Source organism: Oncorhynchus nerka, linkage group LG1 (genome assembly GCF_034236695.1).
Source record: "Oncorhynchus nerka isolate Pitt River linkage group LG1, Oner_Uvic_2.0, whole genome shotgun sequence".
Lineage (NCBI taxonomy): Eukaryota > Metazoa > Chordata > Actinopteri > Salmoniformes > Salmonidae > Oncorhynchus > Oncorhynchus nerka.
Genome location: NC_088396.1, coordinates 19,880,453 through 19,892,083, shown reverse-complemented (window position 1 = coordinate 19,892,083; position 11,631 = coordinate 19,880,453).

The following is an 11,631-nucleotide window of genomic DNA, read 5'->3' as shown; positions in this document are numbered from 1 at the left end:
ATGATGCATGGGGAAGCGTCAGCTGGTTTGGACTGAACTGAGAAGTCTAAACCATTCACCTTATGATCATGCAATGGTAACGTGTTTTCAATGCACCTGTCAAAGCCAGTTTGGTCATAGATGTTTCACTATGAATATGCACATACACACACACACGTTGTTTTCATCAGAAGAGAAAAGGTTGCAAATGTGTTCAATGCTTCCGGCAATCAGCACATAATACTACTCAAAATTGTATATAGTAGCTTTATCTGTAGTCAATCAGGTACAATATAGGGAAAGATCTAGGCAACAGAGACGGGCAAATCTTTATGATTTTTGACAACATTTGGGCATGCAGAGATGCAGAGATGCAGAGAAGGAAGTTGGGTTACTTCTAAGTCATCATATCCAACATTGTGACCTTCCATTATAGAGCTTTCTTTTGGTGTGGATTGAGGCGTATACAATCGTGGCCAAAAGTTTTGAGAATGACACAAATATTAATTTTCACAAAGTTTGCTGCTTCAGTGTCTTTAGATAATTTTGTCAGATGTTACTATGGAATACTGAAGCATAATTACAAGTATTTCATAACTGTCAAAGGCTTTTATTGACAATTACATGAAGATGATGCAAAGAGTCAATATTTGCAGTGTTGACCCTTCCTTTTTCAAGACCTCTGCAATCCGCCCTGGCATGCTGTCAATTAACTTGTGGGCCACATCCTGACTGATGGCAGCCCATTCTTGCATAATCAATGCGTGGAGTTTGTCCGATTTTGTGGGTTTTTGTTTGTCCACCCGCCTCTTGAGGATTGACCACAAGTGCTCAATGGGATTAAGGTCTGGCCATGGTTTCCTGGCCATGGACCCAAAATATTGATCTTTTGTTCCCCAAGCCACTTGGTTATCACTTTTGCCTTATAGCAAGGTGCACCATCATGCTGGAAAAGGCGTTGTTACTCTCGGAGGATGTGTTGGTACCATTCTTTATTCATGGCTGTGTTCTTAGGCAAAATTGTGAGTGAGCCCTTGGCTGAGAAGTAACCCCACACATGAATGGTCTCAGGATGCTTTACTGTTGGCATGACACAGGACTGATGGTAGCGCTCACCTTGTCTTCTCCGGACAAGCTTTTTTCCGGATGCCCCAAACAATCGGAAAGGGGATTCATCAGAGGAAACGACTTTACCTCAGTCCTCAGCAGTCCAATCCTTGCACCTTTTGCAGAATATCAGTCTGTCCCTGATGTTTTTCCTGGAGAGAAGTGGCTTCTTTGCTGCCCTTCTTGAAACCAGGCTATCCTCCAAAAGTCTTCACCTCACTGTGCGTGCAGATGCACTCACACCTGCCTGTTGCCATTCCTGAGCAAGCTCTGTACCGGTGGACTTTAGGAGACGGTCCTGGCGCTGGACTTTCTTGGGCGCCCTGAAGCCTTCTTCACAACAATTGAACTGCTCTCCTTGAAGTTCTTGATGATCCGATAAATGGTTGATTTCGGTGCAATCTTACTGGAAATATTCTTGCCTGTGAAGCCCTTTTTGTGCAACACAATGACGACGGGCACGTGTTTCCTTGCAGGTAACCATGGTTGACAAAGGAAGAACAATGATTCCAAGCACCGCCCTCCTTTTGAAGCTTCCAGTCTGTTACTCGAACTCAATCAGCATGACAGAGTGATCTCTACTAACCTATGAGACCAGTCTTTGTAATGAATACATGGAATTGAGTGTGATGATACCGATGAATGATTCCTGCACACAATGTGTTTATTTTCCATTTTCTTTTTGACCAGGAATTATAATTGATTTGTTGTAGGAAATTGTTTGGTGAAAAATGCATAAAATGAGAGTAATTTCACACAATTCTGCACCTTTTGATAGTTGTACTTCCAATTTTGATCACCATGATTTAGTGACTGCAAAGAAAATCTATTGATCTACTGGAAAAGAAAATGTTAAATCGAACTTTCTGTTTTGCCTGCTTGGACTCAAGAGAAATGTATGTTTGTGTTAATCTTTTTGCAGATAGCCGTGTTCTTGTGATTAATGTATCATACAGTGTTGATGAATGTATTTATATTTTGAAATGGCAACTACATTTTGAAAATGCATTTACCGTTTTGCAAAAGGCCACAGAGTTCTGTGTCTTGAGAACACTGTTTTGAAAATCGACAACATTGCTCAAAGTAGTGCTTGTATCTGCGATCAAAAAAAACTGCAACAAGATTTCTACAAATGCAAAGCAGTTCTTTCTACAGTTATTCAGTTGCCGTGTCCTACTGTGTAGTTTCTCAAGTTTCACATTCATTATGATGAAGGCATGTTCTTTTCAGTCAATTTGACAGACATATGACCTAACAAGACATCTGTGTGACTATCATGACTCACTCTGCTATGAGGAAATGATGATGCAGACAACTACTGCTATGTTTTGTCTAAAATGGACAACTAGCCAAAGATTCACCTCATATTTGTCTACGAATGGAAATTAGTCAGCATGGCAAGAGATGGAGAATACTCCAATGAAGGGAACCCACCCACATCTCCAATCTGATTTCACACAATCCCAAGACTCCCATGACCTCCCACGCGCACGCACACACACACACACACACACACACACACACACACACACACACACACACACACACACACACACACACACACACACACACACACACACACACACACACACACACACATACACACACACACACACACACACACACACACACACACACACACACACACACACACACACACACACACACACACACACACACACAAAAAAAAACACACACGTCTTACTATACTTGTGAGGAATGTTTGGGGATCAACAATTGATTCTCATTCAAAATCCTATTTTCCTTAACCTCTAACCCTAAATCTAACCCCTAACCCTAACCCTAAACCCAATTCTTACCCACTAACCCCTAACCCTAATTCTAACTCTAAACCTAACCCCTGAACCTAAACCTGAACCCAACTCTTACCCACTAATCCCTAACCCTCATTCTAACCCTAAACCTATCCCCTAAGCCTAAAATAGCATTTTTAATAACCTGCAAAATGTCCTCACTTTTCTGAATTTTAGTTGGTTTACTATTCTTGTGAGGACTTTTGGTACTCAGTGCCATTTAAGATGTGGGAGGATTATTTGATAAAAATGTATGAGCATGACATTTTTATGAGCATGGCCTTATTTCTATTGCAGCATGTTGAATGACCAACCCAACAGATCCACAGATGACGCAATTTCTATTGTACTCCCCACTGCCCTTTCCCACCTGGACAAAAGGAACACCTACATGAGAATGCTATTCATTGACTTCAGCTCAGCGTTCAACACCATAGTGCCCTCAAAGCTCATCACTAAGCTAAGGACCCTGGGACTAAACATCTCCCTCTGCAACTGGATCCTGGACTTCCTGACGAGCCGCCCCCCAGGTGGTAAGGGTAGGTAACAACACATCTGGCACACAGAAATAGGGAGATAGAGATTATCATTTTTTTTCACTTTCACTTACTTAGCTAGCAAACGCAGCTTACAGTGCCCTCCACTAATATTGGCACCCTTGGCAAAAAAAAATTCTTTGCTGTTTATCCTTTTGGTCTTTCATTCAAAATATTCACAAAAATCAAACATTTTAATTGAAGTAAAATAAAATAAAAATTGAAATGTGAAAAAAATGAAATAAATCTTTTTCTCCAAAAAATATGTGCCACATATGTGGCACCCCTAGAAATTCTTATGAGTAAAATCTTACTCAAGTTCACCTGAGTGATTAGGAACACTTAAGTGGTAAGCCTGTTTCACTGGGGTATAAATATGAGGTCACACACAGGCCAAGTTCACATAGTCATCCATCACAATGGGAAAGACCTGAGAATACAGTAATGATGTGTGCCAAAAGGTTGTTGAGCAGCACACATCAGGAAATGGTTATAAGAAAATAGCTCTACGGTTGAAAATGCCCATTTCCACTATCAGGGCAATAATTAAGAAGTCTAAAGCAATTGGAGATGTTAACAATCGGCCTGGAAGAGGACGTGTGTCTATATTGACCCCACGCACAGTGAGGAGGATGGTTTGAGTGGACAAAAAATCTACAAGGATCACAGCTGGAGAATTGCAAATGTTAGTTGGGTCTTGGGGTCAGAAGGTCTCCAAGACTACAATCAGACGCCACATAACCACAAGTTGTTTGGGAGGGTTGCCATAAAAAAAGCCTTTGCTGTCATTAAACAACAAACTCAAGTGCCTGCAGTTTGCCAAACGTTACTGGAACTTTCAATGGGACTGGATTCTATGGTCAGGTGAGACCAAAATAGAGCTTTTTGGAAACAAACTCCAGAGGTGGGTTTGTCGGAGACAGAAAGATAGCCATGCAGAAAAGTACCTCATCCCCACTGTGAAGTATGGTGGTGGATCTTTGATGTTGTGGGGCTGTTTTTCATCCAAAGGCCCTGGACAACTTGTTGGGATACATGGTTTCATGGACTCCATCAAATACCAGCAGATATTCAATCAAAATCGGACTGCCTCTGCTAGGAAGCTTAAATTGGGCCGTGGTTGGATCTTCCTGCAGGACAATGATCCAGAGCACACCCCAAAATCAACACAAAAATGGTTCACTGACCAAAGAATCAAGGTGTTGCCATGGCCATCCCAGTCCCCTGACCTAAACCCCATAGAACACCTGTGGGATGAGCTGAAGAGGAGAGTGCACAAGCGTGGACCTCAGAATCTGAAGGATCTGGCGAGATGATCTATGGAGGAATGGTCTCAGATCCCTTGCCATGTGTTCTCCAACCTCATTGCGCATTATAGGAGAAGACTCAGAGCTGTTATCTATGACTATGGCGTTTGAAGGACATATTGGCACGGTTTGCCGGCCCATAACTTCATCTAGGGCCTAACATCACCCGTGCCAATATATCCTCCAAACACCGGCTTATCAGGCATTATCACTTAAATTAGCTAAAGTAAAGTCATAGTCAGCATAGCTAATAGAACTAACAAGTTAGTAAACCCACTACATACAATTATGCAGTAATGTTAGTGTACTTAGTGTAATTAGTTACACCGGCGGGTCCCGGAGGTAATAAATTAGTAATACCAAAAGTTTAACTTGACTTGGAAGAGTTGTGTTGTGTTGGAAAGTCATAGCCAGCTAGCTAACATAGCATCCCTTTGTTTGAGCAGGGTGTTTCAGTAGGCTAAACTAGCTAGCTGCATTTGCTAGCTAAGTTAGTGAAAATCATGTGAAATCCATAGATTAGAGCCTAATGAATTTATTTAAATTGACTGATTTCCTTATATGAACTGTAACTCAGTAAAATATTTAAAACTGTTGCATGTTGCATTTGTGTTTTTGTTCAGTATATTTCTCATGTGTTTTTGTTCTACTTGACTTTTTTCATACAACTACTGATATCGATTACTGCATTGTTAGGAAAGAGCAAGCAAGAAAGGCATTTCACTGTACTAGTGCACGTGACAATAAAATATGTATCTGTCCTGGTGTCTATTATTCCTGCTGACCTCTTGCCAGGTCGGCCTCTTGCTAGGTCGGCTCCAGGTCGGCCTCGTAAAATATGTTTTTAACCTCAAGGTTATTTCCTTGTTAAGTAAAGGTGACATGAATATCTTCCTTAACAACCATACAAACATTGACCTATATAGTTAATGTTTCAGCTTAGCCTTTATCATGTGTCACCTGCTAGTCTCAAATTGTTGCAGGTCAGCAGGTGTATCAAAGTTATTTTGCTGAAATGGCCATTACCCTGGTGCCGCATTGGCAGACAAAAAAAAACATAATTTCAGACACTAACAGTTGATATATCAACTTGATTAGTAAAGTAAAGATAGTTCCCTCTCCCTCTCTTTTCAATAAAGACATACAGTGTGATGTGTAGGTATGAATTTGCTGAAAAGGCAAATTCAGAATGGCTCTAGGCCTACATTGGTGATAAAAAATAATTTCAGTGTCACGCTCTGACCTTAGATATCTCTGTTTTCTTTATATTTTGGTTAGGTCAGGGTGTGACGAGGTTGGGTATGCTAGTTTTTGTATTGTCTAGGGTTTTTGTATGTCTAGAGTTTTGTAGATCTAGGTATTTGTATGTCTATGGTGGCCTGATTTGGTTCCCAATCAGAGGCAGCTGTTTATCGTTGTCTCTGATTGGGGATCATATTTAGGTAGCAATTTTCCCTTTTGTGTTGGTGGGTTCTTGTCTATGTGTAGTTGCCTGTCAGCACTCATTTGTATTGCTTCACGTGTCGTTTTGTTATTTTGGTTAATTTGTTCCGTGTTCATTCTTAACATAATAAAGAATGTACGCATACCACACTGCACCTTGGTCCGATTCATACGACGAACGTGACAGAAGAACCCACCACAAAAGGACCAAGCAGCGTGTTAATGAGGAGCGGACATCCTGGGCCCGGGAGAAGGATGAGTGGAGGACATCCTGGACCTGGGAGGAGGTAATGGCAGGGGACAAGACCCTGCCATGGAAGCAGGTGGAGATAGCGCTGGAGGAACAGCGACGATATGAGGGGACACGGTTAGCACGGAAGCCCGAGAGGCAGCCCCAATAAAAACAAATTGGGGGGCACACGAGGAGATTGGCTGAGTCAGGTTGGAGACCTGAGCCACTTTCTTTTGCTTACTGTGGGGAGCGTGTGACTGGTCAGGCACCTTGTTACGCAGAGATGCGCACAGTGTCTCCAGTTCGCATTCATAGCCCGGTGCGCTCTATTCCAGCTCCTCGCATTTGCCGGGCTAGAATGGGCATCCAGCCAGGATGGATGGGGCCGGCTCAGCGCTCCTGGTCTCCAGTACACCTCCTTGGACCAGGATATCCTGCGCCGGCTGTGCGTACTGTGTCTCCGGTGCGTCTGCACAGCCAGTGAGTCCTGTGCTAGCGCCCCGCACTTTTCGGGCTCAAGTGAGCATCCAGCCAGGACGCATTGTGCCAGTTCTATGCTCCAGATATCCAGTGCGCCTCCACAGTCCAGTACGCCCTGTGCCTGCTCCCCGCACTCGCCCTGAGGTGCGTGTCTTCAGCCCGGTACCACCAGTGCCGGCACCACGCATCAGATCTCCAGTGCGCCTCCAGAGTCCAGAGCTTCCGGCAACAGTTCCCAGTCCAGAGCTTCCTGGTGACAGTTCCCAGTCCAGAGCTTCCGGGCGACAGTTCCCAGTCCCGAACTTCTGGCGACAGTTCCCAGTCCAGAGCTTCCAGCGACAGTTCCCAGTCCAGAGCTTCCGGGCGACAGTTTCCAGCCCGGGGTCTCCGGCGACGGTTCCCAGTCCTGGGCCTCCCAGTCCGGTTCTACAAAGGCGGAGGGATCAGCGTAAGGAGGGGGGGCTGCATCCAGAACCGGAGCCGCCACAGAGGATAGATGCCCACCCGGACCCTCCTGTATTGTCTAGGGTTTTTGTATGTCTAGGTATTTGTATGTCTATGGTGGCCTGATATGGTTCCCAATCAAAGGCAGCTGATTATCGTTGTCTCTGATTGGAGATCATATTTAGGTAGCTATTTCCCTTTTGTTTTGGTGGGTTCTTGTCTATGTGTAGTTGCTTGTCAGCACTCATTTGTATAGCTTTATGTGTCGTTTTGTTATTTTGGTTAGTTTGTTCAGTGTTCATTCTTAATATAATAAAGATTCATACGACGAACGTGACATTCAGACATATTCACCGTTCTGATGTGTACGACACTGATGTGAAAATAATTATCTCCACATGTCTGACTCTCAATTATGGTGGTAAGTCTGTGCGTGCCTGTTTGCCTGCATGTGTGTGTGTGTGAGCATACCGTGGTATCGAATGCTTCCCTCAGGCCACACAGCTTGGGCACAGTGATTTAAAGTGATGGGACACCGAGACTTCGGCCTTTCCTCTTCCTTCAGTTCTGCCATTGTGATTGTATCCCCCTCCCCTCTGAGCCCCAGTGTCATTAATGACCTCTCACACAAAAAGGCCAGGCCAGCACAGGGGGACAGGGCTAAGAATGGGCCAAATCTTCAGACTAGTTTCACAGCCAAATGTATGGCAATAGTGTATCCTCCCTATCTATATTCATACAGTATGTACAGCTTTAATATATCTCCAGCTTCTCAGGCCTGGGAGAAAGCCAGTTATGGAGACTGTAAGCCTCACATCATTATCCCAGATGGGTCTATGCTGTGGTGACCACTCCTCTCCTATTGTCAGCTAAGACTGTCTGTCTGGATTCCATCTGTTGCTTCTGCTGCCTGCTGTATAGAGGATGTCCACCTTTTCAACAATCGATCTCTCTCTGCATCATTCGCTTTCTCAGTGCCTTGACTCGGAGATAGGCCTGGTCCTGCCCTGTCTCCTTAACACTAGTGCCACAAACTTGGGCTATGGGAGTTAGAATAGATTGGATGAGTGAGGTTGCATTGTTTTAATGCATTGTTTAGATGGGTTACAGGAGCCGAGCACTATAACAGTGAAAGAAGGGATGCAAATGTGAGTCCCGAGAACTGAGACTAGAGATAAGCCCCTTTAGCCGATGCTTACCTGGGAGAAAGAGGGAGAGATAGAGATTGAGACAAAGAGAGGCAGAAAGAGACAACTATACATGTTGAATCAGCACATCGCGAACACACCATGGCCAACCACTGCTTTTAACCGCTCGTCGGCGTCTCATGTTTTTGCATTTTTACATCCGTGACCAGAGTCTGTGACATGAAGGGCGTCTTGGTTTACATCTAAATGTAGCAGCCCATTGGCCTGCCGCCACAGAAAGAGAAGCTGTCCTCTGCACATGTGTTTTTATCTCTGTATTTACCGCCACAGTCTCAGCTCCGAGCCCCACTCCAGCTCCGAGCCCCACTCCAGCTCCGAGCCCCACTCCAGCTCCGAGCCCCACTCCAGCTCCGAGCCCCACTCCAGCTCCGAGCCCCACTCCAGCTCCGACCCCCACTCCAGCTCCGAGCCCCACTCCAGCTCCGAGCCCCACTCCACTTACGGCAGAACAAGACAGCCTCTTTCATTTCTGGTAAAGAAACGAGTCTACAACTCACACGATGACAAGGGTGTGGGTGAGAGAGAGTGTGAGAGATTGAGAGAAAGAGAGAGAATGAGTGAGAAAAAGAAGGCGAGAGAGATGTGGAAAAACAAGTCAAAGCAAACTGTTCCCCACATTAAAACCCCCAACAGAATGGGAAATATGTAGCCCAGTAATTGAGTTAATAGCGTTGGTGAGTGTAAAATTGCTGTGTAATCTCTTCAAGGGCAGATAAATGTGTGTGTAATGCGAATGAGATGTGAAAAATTTTGCTAGACTAATTCAGCTAACAGCTTTTGTTCACTACCCAGCCCCCCTCTTCTGGGGGGCCGGAACTGATTGGATCGTCCCGGAATCGGGTGTCGGACTCAGCCCGGAATCAAATTGAATGACTGCCAGAAACGGCCCAACTACATCAGGCTGTTTCCGTCTACCGGAATTCAGCCGACTTTGCAGGGATCTTACCAGAAACCCCCCAGAAGCGGCCCGATGCAAATTTTATAAACGCACACAAAATTACCCGATTTAGTCATTTTAAATACTACTATTATACATTGTATACATACAAATTACACCCATTCACAAAAAAACATTTTGTGTCGGAGGAAACACCACACACCTGGTGAACGTGAACATGCTTTAAAGTGAATTCTGTTTGCGAGTTTGACATTTTCTGTCAATTTAAGAGCATATTTTAGGTTACTAATTACATTTCTCAAAGCACAGGGCACTAAATGTGCTAATTCAAAAATTACAGATTTTTGTGGGACATACAGTTACTTGGTCAGACAGAACGAATCAGCGTTAATTCTGAGGTTCTAACAGATGTCAAGATAAAAAGGACAACAGCCTGGTCCCTTCTCTCCAATCCTTTCAACTCCATGCACCATCCCTTTCTCTCCCATCTTCCCGATCCTCTCACTAATTGGATCTCTTTACCCTTTCCTCTTCTGTCTATCCATCTTCCCCAACAACCATCCCCCTGGCTAGGTTAGGGAGGTGGGTCTCCCTCCCTCCCCCATCCCTGTGGCATCAAGATGTGTGTTGGCCGTTGTTTACTTTGGCATCAAGCCCCTTTCATTTAGTCCTGGTTCAGGCGGGACTGGAGTCTCTGTAACTCCTGGACCCTAGAAGCAAGGAAGGTCTCAGTTTAGTGCACACACACACACACACACACACACATACACACACACACACAGTCTTGCGCAGCTAACCTTGTGGGAACATACAATTCAGCCCCATTCAAATTTTCCATAACCCCTAACCCCTAACCTTGAACTGTACCCTTACCCTAACCCTAACCTTAAGCCTAACTCTAACCCAAAAACCTAACCTTATCCTAACCCTAAAACTAACCCTAGCTCCTGACCCTAATACTAATTCTAACCTTAACCCTAAACCCCCTAGAAATAGCATTTGACCTTGTGGGGACTAACAAAATGTACCCAGAAGTATAGTTAAACACGTCCAAGCACACGCGCGCGCGCACACACACACACACACACACACACACACACACACACACACACACACACACACACACACACACACACACACACACACACACACACACACACACACACACACACACACACACACACACACACACACACACACACTGTGTCTTGCTTTGGCATGGCTGGCCCTGCTGTCTGCTGGTGTGTCTCTAATGTCTCTAAAGCTGTTAATTCACTGTAATCACTACAAGATTAGGGGGGGGGGGGTTGTGACTGACTGATGAAGCTGGCAGATAGAACCAGCATGCAACCCTTGCCAATCCTATCCACACTCTCCCCCATAAACCCCTAACCCTTCACTCACCCTTCTACCAATCACACCCCTGCCCCCCTGTCCCACTCGTCCATTTTGCTCACATTCATATCCCTTATGGCTCACAGACGAGCCCAACCCTGATAATTGCTACCTGTCAATAGCAATAACCAGAGCCAAAGATAGGCAGAGTTTGGCCATATGGAGCCGAGATTTTAGAATTGTGATGGCCACCATGTTGGCATCAGGGAAGTAGTGGAAGATAAATACTCCATGCAACAATGTGTCTTGCAGCATCATGTAATGACTACTAATACTGAGCCAAAACACAAGGTTATGGAACTCCATTCCACTCCGTTCTCCCTCCATTTAATGTCCCAATGCCAAAACTTGTCTGTTCAAGTTTGGAGAATGGGCACTAGTTCACCCCCCTCCGAACCCTCTGAGCACCCCAAGGAGCCTCTTTCATCTCTTTCATCCTGACAGAGCTGCAGTACGGGTGTAAATGACCGTGTCTAATTGCTGCTCAAACACAGTCAGTGAAAACAGGCCAAGTGGTGTCTCTCTTTCAGACAAAGGAGGGAGAGTTTAGGGTCCTTTGTCGCTGATGTGTGTGTGTGTTTGTGTTGTTCAAGAAGCTGTAGTTTCCTGCGTGACCACGTCCATAAAACCAGATTTATGGTTGTTCAGTGAAGTGATTTCGCAAACAAAAATGAATACAGGGAGGGAGAGAGGAGACATGGGTGTGTGAACCTGCTGTGATTAAAACATACAACGACAAGAGTTCTGTGTGCGTGTGTTGGGCACGAAGAAAATATGATTTGAAGCAT